At 48.8% G+C, this 15,780-nt stretch overlaps 1 non-coding gene across 1 annotated transcript; it reads right to left on the bottom strand.

The window, feature by feature from the left end:
* Positions 1–10,697: 10,697 nt before the first annotated feature.
* Positions 10,698–10,770, bottom strand: TRNAM-CAU (transfer RNA methionine (anticodon CAU)). The gene has a single exon. It is a non-coding gene; the product is annotated as a tRNA-Met (tRNA).
* Between the last annotated feature and the right edge of the window lie 5,010 nt (positions 10,771–15,780).

The following is a 15,780-nucleotide window of genomic DNA, read 5'->3' on the forward strand; positions in this document are numbered from 1 at the left end:
TGTCCCAGATCTCTCTCTTTGACGCCACTCGATTCCTCTCAGCATTGCCCTATATTGATCGTAGTAGGAAAACATTTTTATTGGTTAAGTGTGCTTTTCTATTTCCTTATTTGTGAATGAACTCCGTGAGTGTTGTAAATAATGCTGCATGTTGTTGAATGTGTACTCACTCGAGAATACCATCCTTGGGATGCGCCCTCCTGGTCATCTGGGCCCGTGAAGGAGGACCCCAAGGCAGCCCCCAACCACCTACAGTCCCAGGAAGTCCAGTGGCTAACGCCTTCACCCCTCTCACCCCCTCCCCTGCAGCTCAAGCCCTCCTACTCTCCCCCAACCACACTTCCTTCCCACACACAGGGATTCCGGTGGGTTTGTCCAGCCCAGGCTCAAGCTTCTCCTTCACTGTCCGGTCTTTACTCGTCTCAAATTACTCTCCCCTTCGGGGCTTCTAACTACCCGTATGGCATTTCTCCCTTCACCAAATACCAATGAGACAAAATCCCTACTTGATGCGTGTTATACTTGGAGGAAATAATGATGTTCCTGTCTTAACCAAGAGCCCTACTTGGGTGGGAAGCAAACCAGGAATCCTCCAGAACTCAGGGACGATTGAGCTCCCTGAGCCGTCAGAGAGATGGCAAGGGAAAGAGCCCTCGGCTGCTGGCCTGCAGGACCCAAGGTCCAGGCAGCCATGGGAAAGGTGGTTGCCGAGGCGGCCGAGAGGAAGTGGGCCGGGGACGGGGAAAGAAGGGTCCAAAGAGCAATGTATAGCCTCCATCTGGTTTCCCTTTTCACCATGAGGGCCTTGAGGTCGGTGGCAAGGGACTTCCGTAAGCTTTCTCATATGGAAAATGGAGACCGTAGGCTACGTCTAGGTGGGTTGCCTGCATGAACACACGGACGGCCTCAAGAACAGGGCCTAGACCAGTAAATGTTAATTACTGTTGCTGTAGTTTCTGTACAAGTCACAGGCTTCATCCTCTGGGCCTGGGTGCTTAAATCGGTGCTTCGGGCATGAACCTACAGATTAAGGTTACAATTCTGAAGCCACAATACTGGCTCCGCCCCAAGGTTCTTGATCACTGGCCGAGCCCTACGGGAGAAAAGTGCAGGACGCAGCCTGGGGAACCTCGGAGAAGTGTAAGAAGTCTCCATGACAGACGGGCATCGTGTGGGACCACACCGAGGCTCAGATCAGAGAGCAGTGATGACCACAACTCTGCAGCGGGCTGCAGACGTGGTAATTCCACATCCGGAGCGTGTCCTCTTGACTTGAGATCAAGAACGTGACTTTGAGAAGCGGGGACAAGGCTTTCCCAGGAAGTCTCCCTTCCTGGACTCGGGCTTCACAGAGATTTGGCCGTGGCGGTGTCTCAGCATCTGGCTGGTCCTGGCTGGGACCTGCACCCTGTTACTGCTTCTCAGGGAGACCCTTGGTCCACCTTCCAGGACCCCTCCCTTCCCGCTCCTGCCCCAGGCTTGGCATTTTTCTAAGTGCTTAGGTCTCAACTCAAATTTCCCTTCTTCAGACCAGCATAGCTAGGATGTTGCCCACACTGTCTCCTACTCCCTGTTCTAGCTTCTTCGCAAACGCCTCCAGGAAATCTGCTTTTAAGTTACTGGTCTGAGGGCGCCTGGATGGCTCGGTCGGTTAAGCACCTGACTCTTGATTTTGGCTCAGGTCGTGATCTCACGGTTGGTGGGATTGAGCCCCCCTCGGTTCCAGGCTGACGGCGCTGAGCCCACTTGGGATTCTCTCTCTCTCTCTCTCTCTCTCTCTCTCTCTCAAAATAACTAGCTAAATAAACTTTCATTTAAAAAATAAAGTTCTTGGTTTGTTTTTCTCTTTCCTAGAATGGGAGCTTCCTTTTCAGCACAGCACGCCAAATCGTCCTGCATCCTGGGGGTCCAGGGTGAAGGTTCTGTAACATATGGTTCCTGAAGGTTCTGTAACATATGGCTCCTGCCTTGAACGGATGGGGCGGGCAGCACGGGAAAATCCGACGCAAATTAACCCTTCAAAAAATTAGCCCACCACATCTCCAAAATCTTGACAGTAACATCCACTAATCCATTTGCCTTCTTTATGTTTTCTTCGCCTTCCATCTTCCGTTGTTTGTTTTTTTTTATGTTGGCAATTAGTTTTTTTTTCAAATGCCAAACTAGATTTCCTACATTCCAGCTAATCCCTGTTTCCTTTTACCATTCTTTTCTCTTGCTTGCTTTAGAGCTTTCCTTGCTTTGTCTTACTCCTTATGTTAAATGCACAGATTATTTATTTTAACGCTGTATAACTAAAGAGTTGTTAAGGGTAGACTTTTCAAACTAAAGAGCAGTTTCTGCAGAACCCAAGGAATAAGTCATTCAAAATTTTCATTTTTGTTAGCTTCTAAGGAGTCTGAAAGTATGCTTTCGATTTTTCTCTAAGATGCACATTTGAGAATTAATACTGTGTTTGTGCTTATGTTTACTTGTTTAATGATATTGTCTAAAATTATTTTGTTTATCAGTTTTATGTGTCAACATTTGATTATATATATGAGATGTGCATATGACAGTATAGGACATTTGAGCTCATATATCAGAGTTAATATTGATGGCTAAAAATGGGAAATTTGGACATTATGTACCTCAAGGTGAGGCACACGACACCTACCAAATTTTACTGTTAAGGTATTTGAACCTGAAGCTAAGGGAACCTCTACCTCTAACTACCAGTTGGCAGGAAATAGAGCAAGTCAAGAAACATGTCAAGGGACACCACAAAGAGGCAATTGCATAAATCCACAAGGTGGGAAATTACGTAGGATAAAAGACCCAGCTCCTTTACCAAGTCCATTGGCAGGAACCACTACTCTGTATGACTCTGGCGTAGTGGATACATGTTGTTATACATTTGTCAAGACCCATAGAACGTATAACCCGAATGTTAACTATGAACTTCAGTCACTAATCGTAATATTGATTCACCCATTGTAACACATGTGCCAGACTAATGGCAAATGTTGCTAACAGGGGATGGGGCGCCTGGGTGGCTGGGTCAGGTAAGCATCAGACTTTGGCTCAGGTCATGATCCCACAGTTCTTGGGTTCAAGCCTCGCATGGGGCTCTATGCTGACAGCTCGGAGCCTGGAGCCTGCTTTAGATTCAGTGTGTGTCTCTCTCTCAAACACTGAATAAACATTGTAAAAAATTAAAATATATATATATATAGGGGAAACTATGGAGGAGCAAGGGTAACGTTGTCTATCGGAAACAATATACCTTCCACTCAAAAATTGTTTTTTAATCTAAAAGTGCTCTAAAAAATAAAGTATATTAGCTAATTAATAATAATTTAAAAAGAAAAGCAAGGGACCTTCTATAGCTGAAAAGAGACTTAAAATATTAAAGAAAGTGTGGATTTTACTTGGTTTCTTAGTGACCTGTGAAGGGAGATGGTATTTGCGACGGAAGTCTGAAAAAAATGTACACGCAGGCGTAAAGTTCTCCTTGGCGTAAAATTCCCCGATTCCACTCTCAAGAAATTGGCACATTTTCATCCTGATCTCTACTGCCAAATTCCGGAAGGAGAAATGTCCGTGGATCCCAACCTTCCTTCAGCCCACAGCCGACAGGCTACCCGCGTGTGGCATCTCATGTACACTGCTTTTATTCAAGGCCGCTGCGATCTCCTTAAAGTTGTAAAATCCAATAGGAATTTCTACATTTTTTCTTCCTGAGGGCTACAGTTTTTGAAATTCTGTCCACCCCGCCCCATCTCTTCCTGGGATTTGGATAGCGCCAGCTAGTTCTCCTGGAACTCTCCAGTGGTCTTTGTGTCCTCACCTTTTCTCTCTCTTTCTCTGTGAATATTCTTTGAGGTTCTGTCCTTGGGCAGCTTCTGATCTCGAGCTAATTTGCCTGGGTGGGGGACGGTTGGATCTGTGACCGTTCTTACCTTATATGTAAATATTTCTACAAATGTGATCCCCTTCTCACCAGGAGGTTCAGAACCTTATACCTGTGCTATCCGACAGAAATAAGCATCATACATATAATTTTAAATGTTCCAGTAGTCACATTCAAAAGCAAACAGAAACAGGGGCACCTGGGTAGCTCAGTGGGTTAAACGTCCAACTCTTAATTTGGCTCAGGTCGTGATCTCATGGTGAGTTCAAGCCCGGTGCAGAGCCTGCTTGAGAATCTCTCTCTCTCTCTGCTCCTCCCCTGCTCACTCGCTTTCTCTCTCAAAAAATAAACTTAAATTAAAAACACACACACACAAACAGAAACAAGTGAAAATCCCAAATATTATCAGTTCAACAACTAATCAATACAAAAATTATTTTTTTTAATTTTTTTCAATGTTTTATATTTATCTTTGAGACAGAGACAGAGCATGAGCAGGGGAGGGCCAGAGAGAGAGGGAGACACAGAATCGGAAACAGGCTCCAGGCTCTGAGCTGTCAGCCCAGAGCCCGATGCGGGGCTCGAACCTGTCAACCCCAAGATCATGACCTGAGCGGAAGTCGACGATCAACCAACTGAGCCACCCAGGCACCCCAGTATAAAAATTATTAATGAGACATTTTGCACTCTTTGCCTCATACTAAGTTTTTGAAACCTGATGTAGATGTTACACTTCTGGTGCATCTCATTTCATAGCACATTTCAAATACTTGAAACCACACGTCACTGGTGGCTCCAGTATTGAGTTGTACAGCCCCATGTGGTTTATTTCTCTTTGCTTCAATTACAAGCACTTTCTCTATTCTGGAGGGCCATCTCTCCTGAGTTCCAATTCTCGTCCATAATCCCTTACTGGTATCTCTACTCGCACATCCCATGAGTATTTCAGAACTCACAGGACCTGGCAAGAACCTAATCATTTCTCTCCCCAAATCTGCTTTAGTGAAGAATATCCAGTCTTGGGAGAAAGCACGACCATCCGCACAATTGCCCAAGCCAGAGAGCTAAGGACCTCTCCTTCCTTATCATCATCTGCATTCAGTTTTCCACCAAATTTTGTCAATTCTACCTCTCTGTCTAAATTAGAAACATTAGCTCCTCTTAATCTTCCCTTTGAGTAACCCAGGGAATGTTGCCTTGGGGTCATTGGCATTACTCTTCCTTCTGCTTGAAGACTTGGGAGTCTTGGCCTTCTTGACTCTTCACATTATTTAGGCTCACCTCAAGATCATCCCTCAGAGCACTTTCCCCTGAACCATCAGTGCTTACTTCCATCGTCTCTGAAACTACCTAGTTTATAATTTTGTGTTTTTGTCTCCCCATACAAGGATGTATGACTTAGGTCTGTCTTGGCTGTGACTGAATCCCCAAGACGCGTAGCTAATGTGGAGCCCCAGAGGCTGACAGCTGAGGTAAGCCCTCATGAAAAGTCTGCTCAAGGGAGAAATGAGTCTCATTGGCTGCCAGTGCCCTGCCGGGTCCACCAAGGTGATGCCCTAATGCGCCTTCTGACCTTCGAGCTTAACTTTCACTTCTTTCCAAGCCATCTTTTGCAGAAGCACCACAGCTGTCTTTTGAAAAACGCAGATTTGGTCATGTCACAGTTACTTCCGCCTATAAGAAAGTGTCCAGAGCCCCTCATCCTCTGAATGGTTAGCCCACTCTCCCCTCTATGCAAGTTAACTGCTTGTTAGTCCCCCTTCATTCCAGGTGATTTCGTTCCCCCGGGACCTTGCCTGTGCCTAAAACGCCCATTTCTAAGTTAGCCGTTTGGCTCCTTATCCAACAAAATGTAATTACAGGAGTGATCTTGAGAAGAAGAGGAAAGGAAGGGGAAGAACAGGAACAGATGGTTTCTTTTTTACATTTTCTGATTAGGACAAAGTGCAAGTTCAAGTTATTACTGCCCAAAGTTCAGCTTCTAAGGGGAAAGGGACAGAAAAGGAAGCCAGAGGCCTCTGATCACACGGCGCCGGCTCAGAGGACTTGATGTCAAGGCCACGGGGCAGAGTGTGTTCGTGGCCACGAAGAACACAGCAAGTCAGTTTTACTTTATTCTTTATTCATGTGTATTCAATTCTATGTTTCCTTCCCTTTCATTCTGAGGTGCAAGTGTTTGGAACTATTTCGCTCTGTCAGTAGCCAGGGCTCTGTCTACTCTTGGCTGAGAACCTCCTCTCCCCCACACAGCCCCGGCCCCATGGCCCCCACCCTCTGCAGGCAGATCTGGGCTCACTTCAGACAGAGCTGTGCAGGGCCCCCGGGGCCACTCTTCCCCCAGGACTAGACCGTGGGTCGGGCCTGAGATGTTGTCTGGGACTGGATGGCCCACGGGTTGGAGGAGGCGTGCTGAGTTCCTGGCCTTACCGGGCTTCTGTGCGTGGGAAGGCTCAGGGAAGGCTGTGAAAGGGAAAAGGGGGATGTTTCCTGGAAAGAAGACAGAAAGGCCAGGGCTCTTCCAGGCACAGGAGCAGTGGGAGGGGAGGGTCTCCAGGGGCAGGGGGAGCAGGGGTGGGGGCAGAATATCTTTTACCTTTCTTGCCGTAACCCGGACACCTACATGTTTCTCAAACTTGGCTTTCTTCTACCCACCAGCAGGGAGCTCTACCTTTTCCCTGCTCCAAAATGTGCCTGTAAACACGGTGGGCCATTTGAACAGGTGACACCTTCCCGGAGAATGGTCTTTCCTGTAAGTGAACGTCAGTGTCTAGGAAACCTGGTATATTTTTCCTCACTGGCCGCGAAGGGTCAGTTCGCTTCCCTCTTGATTCCCTCCCGATCTCGTACCGCACTCATGGAGGGCAATGTGGCCAAATCTATCAAAATTAACTCAGCGGCTGCACGTCTATGATTTCATGCTACAGACACTCTTACCTGTGCCAGGAAATGCGCATAAGAAAACAACTGCAGCTTTGTTTGTAACGTCAAGGGACTGGAAACACCCTACAGACTCATCAACAGGAGACCAGTTAAATAAAATATAGTAACTGCTTACAACTGAATTTCTGGTGGACTTGAAAAGGGGGGGGAAGAGCACAAGAGGAAAAATAAAGAGATCCAAGGTCCACTGATATAAGCAGCTTTTCACAGCATGAACAGCAAGAACCAGATACGTAAAAATACACTTAGGTTCACAGATACTTTCTTGTACATTCCTTAGGTAACTTAGGAAATACACATGAGCATTTGCTAACTTTAATTGCATTTGGGGCAGGGACTTGAACACTGGGAATGCCAGCGCCCTTTGGAAAACCTCTTGAATATTGAACTGTGTTCATTTGTTACCGATTCAAAAACTACATAAAATTTAAGAGTAAGGGGCGCCTGGGGGGCTCAGTCGGTGAAGTGTCAGACTCTTTTTTTTTTATTTTTTTAATATTTATTTATTTTTGAGAGAAAGACAGAGTGCGAGCGGGGGAGGAGCAGAGAGAGAGGGAGACACAGAATCCTAAGTGTTGGACTCTTGATCTCGGCCCAGGGCATGATCTCGCGGTTCGTGGGACTGGGCTCCACATCAGGCTCGGTGCTAGCACCGAGATTCTCTCTCTCCCTCTCTCTTTGCCCCTCCCCTGCTTGCTTGCTCTCTCTCAAATAAATACATTTAAAATTCTTAAAAATAAAAGAATAAAAGTAAGGTAACTGCCCCAATCGTCTCTACGCTTTTCTGTTTTTCAAGAGCAAAAACAAAAGGCAGACGTGAATTCGTTGTATTCTTTAGCCCCAGTCCCGCTGATGCCACGTCTTTGCTCTTGCTGTGCCCAAGGCTGAGAGCCGGGGTCACAGGGGGGAAACTAAAGCAGAAAGCCTCACTCCTTCCCACGGGGCTCCGATGGCCTGAGGGCCGGGCGGGGATCCTCGGCCAGCCCACCAGATGCCCACGGGAGTGAACGAGTGTAGGCGGCAGAAACCTCAAAGCTAGCGTGTATCTCCCTACTGCTCAAGCCCTCTGTGTGGGACGATCAAACAGTGCCAGCTGGGGGTAGGGATTGAAGGGAGGTAACGGAATGCGGCCACTGTGACACCTGCCCCCCCACACCCCACCCCTGCAGACCCGGAACCAGATGGACCTTCAGCCCTGCGTGTACCCCCGGCTGCTAATCCCACACCTGCCATTCCCTCTGGAGATAATGCCCTTGCGTCCCCCAGTCTCAACCCTTGGACAAGGTGGGGGGAGGTCCCTCCTGCAGATCTTCCCAGCCCTGGATCAAGTCTCTGTCAGCCTGTCCCCAAAGCTCAATGGATCACTCTTTTAATTGAGTCATCTAAATAGCATATTCAGGGGCACCTGGGGGGCTCAGTCGGTTAAGCCACCGACTTCGGCTCAGGTCATGATCTCACAGCTCTTGGTTCAAGCCCAGCGTCGGGCTCTGTGCTGACAGCTCAGAGCCTGGAGCCTGCTTTGGATTCTGTCTCCCTCTCTCTCTGTCCTTCCCCCGCTCACACTGTCTGTCTCTGTGTCTCAAAAAAGGAATAAATATTTAAAAAATGAAAGCTGAACCTTGATTTCTTTTGACCGATTATTTTGTTCAGCAGCTTAAAAAAAACCAACCAACAACAGCAACAAAACCCACCACGTTCCTTTTTATGTCTAAAGGACAGCATGTTTAATTGGCGTTTTAAACTTAAAAAAAAAAGTGCTTATCTTGAATTACATATAAATGACCATTTTTCCTATGTACAGGGTTTTCCCACTTACCCCTGGACTAGGCACCCCGGGGGCCAGAGGTGCCAACACAGCGCCCGGAGTGGCTTCCCCCCAGGCCACCTCCCCAGTCAGCCACAGCAGTTGATGATCCTGACTTTTGACAAAACAGAAGGCGATTCTGGAACACCCGGATGAACCAACAGGGCGGTGCCTGAGGCGGTCTTCCCCACTCGGGACAGGTTCAGGTCCCCATGAACCTGGGAGCTGCGCCCTGTGATGGAGACAAGAGAGCCATTGGTTGTCCTCACGCCCTTGCCCCGGGCACTCTCCGGGATGTTAGGCAGTTACTTAGTCCTCACTTCACCTTGGTGGCCTGAAAAGTCAAGGGGTCCGAGAGACGTGATAATTTCTTACGCTCCAGGGGCGAAGCCTTTCCCAGGACCTCCTCATGGCCTCAGCATCACCCTCAGCAATCTCGGGGTTTGGGCTCCTATTGGAAACCAGAAAACGTCGTGAGACAGCGCCCAAAAGCAGGGACTGTCCCACTGCTGTGTACCTCTGAGTGTGTCCCCTCCCCAGGCAGGCTAGGCCCCAGTAAGTTCTGAGAACGGGTGGGGTGGAATTGCTTTCTCGCTGGCAAGTTTTTGCATGTTTGTTTCCATCTCCAGGAGCCTCTAGAGCAAAAGGGGGAACAACTAGGTGGGTTCTGTGTGTGGCACAGAGAATGGCCTCTTTCCTGAAGCTAGGGCCCGGGACTGGCATTGCACTTGAAACAGGGAGGCCGGGTGGGTGGTGATGGGATCCCAGGCAGGTGGGTAAACGCTTCGTGAAGGACACACTTCCCAACACTGTGTTTCCTCCTTTCTTCCTGCGTGAATTCAGTTTCTATAAAGTCCACTGGGCGTCGTAACCTCCCGTGGCCTTGACCCTCCGGCACCCTGCAGCCCGCGGCTCGAGCCAGGGCCTGTTCTGAAACTTGCTGGCCCCTCTTCCTTCCTTCCTTCCTTCCTTCCTCCCTCCCTTCCTTCCTTCCTCCTTCCCTTCTTTCCTTCTTTCCTTCCTTCCTTCCTCCCTTCTTTCCTTCTTTCCTTCTTTCCTTCCTTCCTCCCTCCCTTCCTTCCTTCCTCCCTCCCTTCTTTCCTTCCTCCCTTCCTTCCTTCCTCCCTCCCTTCTTTCCTTCTTTCCTTCCTTCCTTCCTTCCTTCCTCCCTTCTTTCCTTCTTTCCTTCCTTCCTTCCTTCCTTCCTCCCTCCCTTCTTTCCTTCCTCCCTTCCTTCTTTCCTTCCTTCCTCCCTCCCTCCCTCCCTTCCTTCCTTCCTTCCTTCCTCCCTTCCTTCCTTCCCAGGTCAGCCCCTCGTAAAGCCGGGTCCGGTTGGCCGAGGGGTGCTGGCCGCCCTACCGTCAGGTGCTCCCGCCGCGGGAACCGGAGCCTCCTGGCGCGCGCCCGGCCGACACCCAGCGCCCCCGCGCGGCCGGACCTCCGCGCTCCCCGCGCACGCCCCTTGCCGCGCGCTCCCCCGCGGTCCGCGCGCAGTCCGTGGGAGTGCCCGGCAAGCCCTCGCCAGCTCCGCCGCGGGGGGAGCCAAACACGGAAAAAAGGCAGAAAGACGCAACTGACTACGCTTCAAAGACGTCCGGGATCGCCCGGTCTTCTGCGCCCGTGACCCTGAGAACGGGAAAAGCAGCCGAGCGCCGTGCACCTGTGCGCCGGGACGCAGCCCTGCGGGCGGCCGATCGCGAGGGCGCCACAGGCCCGCGCGGCGATGTCGGGGGAGGGCAGCGCCCGCAGGTCCCCGCCCGTCCCGGCACGTGCCGCGGGCCGTCCCCGCCCGGTTTCTCGGGACACGCGGGCGCCCGAGCCTCACCCGTCCCCGGGCCCGCACCTCCGGGACGCAGCCGTGGGGTGCGGGTCAGATGGGGACCCGGGCGGTCGCTGTGCGAAAGCGCCGCATCTCAAGCGGCGCCCCCCTCTGGATTCAGGACGGGAGACGCTACGTCCCAGCTCTCCCAGGATGCTCCAGCACCTCACCCCTAAAAGGGGGTTAAGGTTACCACCTGCGGTGAAAACGAGGGGGGGCGCACGCTTCCGCGCAAAAACACCTGCCCTCTCTGAGGCTCGAACTCAGGACCTTCAGATTATGAGACTGACGCGCTGCCCACTGCGCTAAGAAGGCGACGGGGGACAAGGCTCCGGTTAGACCTTAAAAGAATCATCTGATTCCTGGAAACCATGATGTGCCCACCGAACACTTGTGTTTGACCTTTGGCGGGTGCTTTCCGTCTCCCTTTCTGTTGATCTGGATTGTCTTTCCCTCGGAGACGTGAATGAATTTTTGACCGTCCACAGTCTCCTCTGTTGGGAGTAGTAGGCTCACTAAGTAGTTGAATGAATACCTCCCGAATATGTCCATAGTCTACACTTTTCTGTCCGTTGAAATCTGCATTTCCACGTATGTCACCCGAGATACTCCCCTCGAAGCATCACAAACTGATTTTATGAGTCTCCATGTTTTCTCCAGGCAACCAAAAATTCTATTAAAGATCCTACTCACAGGAGGATGCCTGGCTGGCTCAGTGGGTAGAGCAGGGGACCCTTAATCTTGAGGGTCGTCCATTCAACCAACCTTAATTCACAGCCTGCCATGGTCTTGGCACCTGGGTTCAAAATTTCCAAGGCAACCTTGGCCCTTTGTCCCTCCGATCCCCTCCAATCCACTTCAGATCATCCGTTCGCAAAGAGTGGTGGATAGATCCAGGGGATTCCTGAGACACTTTCAAGGTATGTGAGGCCAATAATGTCTTCATAACATCAAGGCTTTATTTGTTATGCAAAAAGCTGATGGTCCAAAAACAGTCGGTAAAACTGGTTCTGTCTATGGATTAAGCATCTAATATCAAGAGGTACCACTGACCCCTCGCTGTGTCCACAGCTGCCACATTCTCTGGGGACAAGTGTTTTCCTTAAGAATATCCTTGATGAAGCAGTAAAAAAAGTATATACTTTGATGGAGCAGCATTTTCATTTGAAAGAATAAATAAGAAACAAAACTGTGACATAGTCAGACATTTTCGCGAAAATCAAAGAAATCAGCCCGTACCAAAAAGAAACTCAAAGGCAATAACCGAGAGGCTTTGTCTGCGATGACGAGTTATTAGCTTTCAGGTGAAAATCAGCTTTTAGGAGACATCATGAACTTGCAGCTTCCCAACACCTACAGGCATTTCTGATGAGATTGGTGACAGTGTTAACGAATGTTCTTTTCTGTTGGATACTCTACACTGAAATGTTCCAACATTTGGAAAAGCGAGATATCTCAGTGGACCAATACGACCAAGTTGTTACCAAATCACGCATCCAAAGATAGCGAGAAGTCTTCAGATTCCGCATCACAGCCAACCCTACGGAAAGTACAACCTGTCGCGTTTTGGTATAAGGTCATCAGAGAAGAATGTCCAGGATTACCTGAAAAGGCTATTAAAATACTCTTTCCCTTTCTAACAACGTATCTGTATGATGCCAAACTTTCTTCATATGCTTATAGCATTTTGAATGTAGAAGCAGATATGAAAATCTGTCTTCCACTAAGCCAGTCATTAAGGAGAGTTAAAGAAAAACATATATGGTTATTTTTTCATGAAGTGTGACTCATGATAACACCTAATAGGTTGATTACGCTCATTTTAGAAAAAAACCTAACAGATAAATACTTTTAAATTTGCCGTCTGAACTCTTAACATAGTAAATACTGATGGATATAATCCACAAAGAACGTTTGGTTTCACAATAATTTTTAAGAGCGTAAAGAGTCCTGGGGAACCTGGCTGGCTTAGTTCACACAGCACGTGACCTTGATCTCTGGGTTGTAAGTTTGAGCCCCATACTGGGTGTAGATATTACTTAAACATAAAATTCTCTAAAAAAAAAAAAAAAAAAAAAAAAAAGAGTAAAGAGTCCAGACACCAGAAAGCTTGAGGACCCTATGGTAGATTATTTCTATAAGACCTCCCTTAAACCTCCCTTCCTTGTCATCGCATCATTCATTCTACTCATTGAGAACCTGTTGTGTGCTGAGCACTGTCCTGGGGTTGGGGGTTTAGAGGGAACTGAGCAATCCTTGACCTCAGGAGCTGACAGGACAAAGGCCCAAATGTCATCATTCCAACGATTAAATATATCCTCCCAAATACTCCATTTTGTTAACATAACCCTTCCGCTCTGAATTAGTCAGCTAGGGCTGCTGTAACAAAACACCACAGACCGCGGGGCTTAAACTGTGAGAAATTTTTCTCCCAGTCCTGGAGGCTAGATTGAGATCCAAGATCAAATCAGGGCGTCGGTGGGTTTGCCTTACCCCTCCTTGACTTGTTGATGGCAGCCTTCTGTCTCCCGGGGTCTTTGAGTGTGGACGCGTCTGGTTTCTCTCCGTGTCCTAACCTCCTCTACTTAGAAGGACACGAGGCAGATTGGATCAGGGTCTACTCTAATGACCTCTCTAAAGGCCCTGTCTCCAAACACAGCCACCTTCTGAGGTGACAAGGACTAGGGTATGGACTCACTCTCGGCGTGGCCTAGAGAAATGACTGGCTCTGAGTCCTGGTTCTGAAGGTGGGTGTAAACCTTGGCCACTTGTTATCTACTTATTCACGCGGGTCCGTGCCAAGTTTACGGGATCCAGTGCCGATCCCGGGAAAAGGAGGGAGGGAGGTAACTCTACACCTGTTCTTATTTCTACCTGCCTGGTTCCTTCCGCAGGAACCTCTATAGCATCCGTGCCGCGTGGGTTCTGAGATTTTCTCTCTCCATATTTGGGTGAATCTCTCTTTTTTTTTTTTTTTTTTTTTTACTTAATTTAGGGAAGTCCCTTAATTCCTTTTTCAAAGTCTAGTCCAATATGCCTCTCTTACAAAACATCTCCTCCTCTACCCTACATCCTCTTCAGACTCTTTTCAGTTCTTGGCTTAGATGCTCGGGGGTGAGGGGGGCAAGGTGAAAGGAAGCAGGGAACTCTGGCCACAGCCACTTTCTACATTTCTGCACACAGCTCGATCGAAACTTGTATGGAAACCTAAAAGGAGAAAAGCAGCCCCACATGTTGGGATCTCAAAATACATAGCGCAAACACAAACAGGGAACTGCGGGTAACAGGCCAGGAATTACCTGCTCTCCGCTCTGGTTTAAAACAGTTTTTACACTGTGGCATGTGAGAGACGGATAAGTGGCAGCGACCGGCCAGAACAAGATATCGTTCCAAAGCTACAAGAGCCGCGCAATTCGCGGCTCATACACAGAATGCTTTTGTTGTCGCGGGGGAAGGAGGCAGGCTTCGTCCATGTGCAGCAGAGGTCGTTCTAACAGGTGGCAGGCCACCTTCCTGAGCTCTGAATGTCTGCAAAGACCCACAGAAAGTGGCCGTTGGCCTTGCTTTCCGATGGTGACCCCTGGCAGCCTCCCAGGAGGGCCCGTTTTCTGCTGACGGTACGGCGGCCAGCCCGCAGCCTGGTCCTTTGGCCCTTCCAACTACTGTATCAGTGTGCTTGTCCGCATGTTTAAACCATTTCTTAAAACTGGTTTCACTGACGGACAGCGGAACCCTGCCTGCGGCGATCCCCAGATCCAGGGGAAGCCTCGGTGTCAGGAAAGGGCTTGGCCGCCTGGCGACTTGCCTCTTCTTGGGACTACGCACCTTCCCGGCACACCCTTCCAGGTTCCATATCAATAACACCTCCAGACCTACCCTTGCCTTAAATACGCAATTCCAGGGGTCCTTTCTCGTGAACACATCTCCCCACACATTGTTTAACACCAAAAAACATATTTACGAGAGGCTAGGACCTTACATCGCCACAACTGGTACTTAGAAATAGAACTTAAATAAGTTTATCCATTTTGGGGCGCCTGGGTGGCTCAGTTGGTCAGGCATCTGCCTTTTGATTTCGACTCAGGTCACGATCTCATGGTTCATAAAAATAAATAAATAAAGTTCATCCATCTTGAAAGAGAGAGAGAGAGAGAGGAAGCATGCGGGCAGGGGAGGGGCAGAGAGAGAGAGAGAGGGAGAGACAGAATCCCAAGTAGGCTCCTTACTGCCAGTGCAAAGCCCAACGTGGGGCTCTGTCTCACAAACTGTAAGATCTGACCTGAGCCGAAATCAAGAGTCAGACACTTAACTGACCGAGCCACCAGGCGCCCCACACAATAAATATAATTAATATCTATTTCCATACATAGTTACATTTTTTTCTTGTGATGAGGACGTTTAAGATCTACTCTCTTAGCAATTTTCAAATGTAAAATACAGTATTATTAACTATAGTCACCATGGTGAACCTTACATCCCCATGACGTATTTGTTTTATAACTGGCAGTTAGTACCTTTTGACCCCCTCCACCCATTTTGCCCCCCCCACCCCCATCCTCGCTCCCATTAAAGAATGCTTTTGGGGGCGCCTGGGTGGCTCAGTGGGTTAAGCGGCTGACTTCGGCTCAGGTCATGATGTCACAGTTCGTGGGTTCGAGCCCCGCGTTGGGCTCTGTGCTGACAGCTCGGAGCCTGGAGCCTGCTTTGGATTCTGTGTCTTCCTCTCTGTCCCTCCTCCACCCCTGCTCTGTCTCTCTCTCTCTCTCTCTCTCAAAATCAAATACACAGGGGCGCCTGGGTGGCGCAGTCGGTTAAGCGTCCAACTTCAGCCAGGTCACGATCTCGCGGTCCGTGAGTTCGAGCCCCGCGTCAGGCTCTGGGCTGATGGCTCGGAGCCTGGAGCCTGTTTCCGATTCTGTGTCTCCCTCTCTCTCTGCCCCTCCCCCGTTCATGCTCTGTCTCTCTCTGTCCCAAAAATAAATAAAAAACGTTGAAAAAAAAAATAAAAAAAAAAATCAAATATACATTTTAAGAATTTTTAAAAAGGAATGCTTTTTATTGTATTCACCAGTTCTAAATAAAAATGATACAATGTTTACACCCATGCTCAGAAATTGAAAACGTCAAGTGGTTTATGTTCCGAGCATGGCTGGACCTACCGCGTGCATTTGCGTTACCCCCACGGGGAGCTGCCTCTCAGATCCGCGAGGTGTCCTTGGATAGTGTGATAAAGTCATAATAATACCAAAACTAATTAAGGGACAGTCATATAACTTTACCAATTGGCCCTCTCCAAACTCTGTGAGAAGGATGTGACCTCCCCTG

This window comes from Panthera uncia, assembly GCF_023721935.1.
Source record: "Panthera uncia isolate 11264 chromosome B2 unlocalized genomic scaffold, Puncia_PCG_1.0 HiC_scaffold_25, whole genome shotgun sequence".
Taxonomy (NCBI): Eukaryota; Metazoa; Chordata; class Mammalia; order Carnivora; family Felidae; genus Panthera; species Panthera uncia.